The sequence below is a fragment of the Scardinius erythrophthalmus genome, assembly GCF_964197995.2.
Source record: "Scardinius erythrophthalmus genome assembly, chromosome: 3".
Taxonomy (NCBI): domain Eukaryota; kingdom Metazoa; phylum Chordata; class Actinopteri; order Cypriniformes; family Leuciscidae; genus Scardinius; species Scardinius erythrophthalmus.
The window spans coordinates 5,527,290-5,530,918 of NC_138223.1; the positions used below are offsets into that span (position 1 = coordinate 5,527,290).

General features: G+C 37.0%; 1 long non-coding RNA gene across 1 annotated transcript; it reads left to right on the forward strand.

The window, feature by feature from the left end:
• The first annotated feature begins 1 nt into the window (after position 1).
• Positions 2–2,769, forward strand: LOC308687688. Its single transcript, XR_014029781.1, has 3 exons — positions 2–95; positions 776–972; positions 1,121–2,769. It is a non-coding gene; the product is annotated as an uncharacterized lncRNA (long non-coding RNA).
• Positions 2,770–3,629: the final 860 nt, after the last annotated feature.

Consider the following 3,629-nt stretch of genomic DNA (forward strand, 5'->3'; position numbering starts at 1 on the left):
TGAGGAAACAAGCGTTTTGGTGTTGGAGATGGCACAACACTGCACGTGGTTGCAGAGCCTGGCAATGGTTCTCAAGAACAAGTTGGCTGAGGAGGGTAAGTTTAATTAAAACCCTGTCCATCTAATGTGTTTAAAAAAAACATACAAAAAAACACATCAGTCACAGAACTTGGATGGAGTAGAACGGTTATGGCTCTCTTTGCCGTGGTCCTTTGGGATATACATAAAATGGGGATTACAATTGTTACTGTAGCTATGGTAACAAGTCAGTAAGGTTGTAAAGATTGATGCTTGAAAGATGTGCAGATATGTTGTATTATGGCTGTTACTTGAAAGCGTAAATGAACAAAAGAATTTTGACCATTGTAATTTGTGTCCTGATATGTTACATGGGGTTAGCATAACATCAAGATTAATCTTATTATTATTTCCTCCAGTCAACATAGAAAACCTTGATGGTCAGGAACTAACACAATGTGTTACTTCAGCATAACTGTAGTGAAGAAGAAAACTGTTAACTTAAAACAGCTATCAGACATGGGCACAAAACGCTTATATGCTGCTTTGGGCCTCCCTCCATAAAGTCATCTCAGTGAGCCGTCATGTTGCCTCAAGTCGTTTTATACAGAAGCTAGCCTGGTCCCATGTCAGCGATACACATAAAAATGGCAACCATCCTGCTATGTAGATTTTAATAGGTTAGTTCTTTGGCCTTATTGAATAATCTTAACATAGTTTGTCTTTAATGTAATCTCTTTTGTATTTTGAGACGTAGACAAGGGAAATGAGGGACTTTGCTGTCTCTTAAGAAGAAGACTGTCAGAGGTGTCAGAAAGGTTCCAAGTGGTCCTCCAACAGTATAAGACTGCCTTAGGTCCTGAGGCCTCTGTCCTTCTACATGTTGAAGAGGAAGATCAAAGTGGCCTCAGTAGTCCAGACACCAGTGAGGATGAAGAGGAAAACACAATTTAGGTCATTTATTTATTTATTAATATGTATGTTTGTTAGTTTTTGGAATAACCCCCTAATACTGTTATTCTTAGTAATTTATTTGTGTATTTTATTTATGCTAAAACAGCTGAAATTCAGCCTCTTATTATTGTTTTCTGTATTTCCCCAGATGGAAGCTGAACGAAGGACTGTGTTGAAGGAAATGGACTTGCCCTATATCTGTGTATTATTAGTATGCTGATTTACCTCATCAAAATCTGTGTGCATTATATCTTGTTGAAAATTCAAACTGTAGGTGCGTCCCAATTCGCATACTATCCATCCTAAATAGCATTCGAAAATAGAATTAGTACGTCCCAAATCGTTGAAATGAGTGTTCCAAATATACCCGGATGGTCTACTATTTCCGGTCAGAATCCGAAGTGCAGATCGATGCACACTATAACGGCTAATATTGCCCACAACCCATCGCGCGTTGGACGAGGATTCGGTTAGAACTACAAACACGAGTGAAAAGTGTTAAAAAACTACAGACATGGAGGACGCGTGAATCCAGCGGTTATGTAGAGAGGTTTAGATAAAGGGGTTAGAGTGATTAATTATCAGTATCTAACCTGACGAAAATGTATTTATTCAGTGTTGTCTACATTATATTGCATCTGCAGATGCATTGTGGACTTTTGTAAAGATACGTTTTAGCCATTAACTTTTACATCATTATATTCAAATTGCAAACACATGAGGAGAGTCTCCGCATGAAAGACCCACGACTGGCAGATCAACGTGCAACTACATTTCTCTCCGAAACGGTAGAAAATAAAATTAGATTGAATGGAGAATTTTAACAAGATGATTGACAGGGCAGTTAACGGTGACATGATGCACGCGACAGATCTGTCCATTAAGATGACAAAGTAGTATGTCCCAAAGCTAGTATGTCCTAAATTTAGTAAGCACATTGCACAGTTCAATGAAGATGCACAAACCTACCAGTATAGGTGCACCAATCTTAGCCAAAAATGTCAACTTAGCATGTATGATATTACCAGATGTAATTACTGGGCTCACATGATATTTGGGTAGTGTATTCATACTCTTTTAAGAGAGACTCCCCTTGATTGTGGTGACCCTGTGACCTTTCCTTTTGCACCAACATCAGGCCAAACTTTTGACTTGCATACAACAAATGTTATGAACCAATTTTTGTATTTTGCTGAGCAATGAATCATGTCATTTTTGTTGACCTCATGACATTCCCTGTAGCACAACCATTAGACCAGAATGTAAAATTTGACATTGTATTTGATATTGTCTAATTGTGCAGATTGCCATGAAATCTTGTAAGCACATGATGACTTTGGTGACCTCATGACCATTCCTTTATCATCACATTTAGGCCATGATGTAAAAACTCATTCTTGATTACTTGCATTTCTCCACATTTACTTATTCTGCGGTGCAGCAGCAGTGTCTGTGTCTGTCTATGTCATTTTTTTTTTCAGAGGCTGCCTATGGATCGCTATTTGATTGAGTGTATTATACTGTAGGATATAACTGTTGTGTAATTTTATATTACTGCACAGATGCATTATAGTATGTAACAGAAAAATACACTGTTTTTTTGTTATGATTATTCTTTATTGTATATTATTACAGATGACTTGATTCTCTTTTCTGCTGGAGCTTTTCAAGTGAACTTAACCTCACAGTCCAGTGTTTTTTAAATACAGCCTTATGGCTTGTTTGACAAATATGCATTTGGTGTATTTTCAGTAGTATTGTTGTAAAAGACAAGAAATAAAGTATTTCCAAAGATGAGCATTTTATGTTTTTTTCTTTTTCATCCATTATTATTGAAAAATAAGATTTTATATTTTTATGGTTGATAAAAGTCAATAGCTGGAGAAAAAAAACATCACGTATTTATATGTGGAATTTTTTTTAATTTAACATCACACTGCATTATTAATTCATTACTTTAATGCATGTCTTTTTACTTATTTTCAAACCAACCTGGCTTGTAATTAAACAAGATCGATCTAGTATAATAAGTAATGTGTATCTAAGGTGTGTTAAGGCATGTTACAGTTTTACTCGATTGCTGAAACACTAACCCTAACCCTAAAATTTCAAAACCATAACACCATTCATCAAAAAGCACACCCTTTTCCCCAAACTATAAACACTATTCCCCAGTTTTGACACATGAGTAAGATTTCTTGAACTTTCACTGCAAAACTTTACACACATATCCCTTCATTTATCATTGCCGTACACAATGTTGTAATTTAGAAAGCACTAGCATTCAGCACAGCTTCAGCTCAATTAGCACACAATCACCCAGGAGGAAACACAAAGAGTCAAAACTGGTCACACAGCAATCGAGAACCTTCAATATATCGATGAAAGGGATAAGATGAGAGGGGGAGGAGAAGGGGGAGGGCAAAAAGACAAGCAGTCTCAGATGAGATTTGTGCCTTTTTAGTTGACCATGTTCTTGTCCATGGTAGGCTATGACTAAGGAGGCTGGGCGACGAGTACAGCCAAACTTGAGAGTCACTTCACCGTCGCTTCCATTACAGTTTTTCTCAATTGTTTACACACAAATACTGGTACTTGAGACACAATGAGCACAACATGTAACGCATTCACGAACCCCCTGAACCAATTCTGCGAAA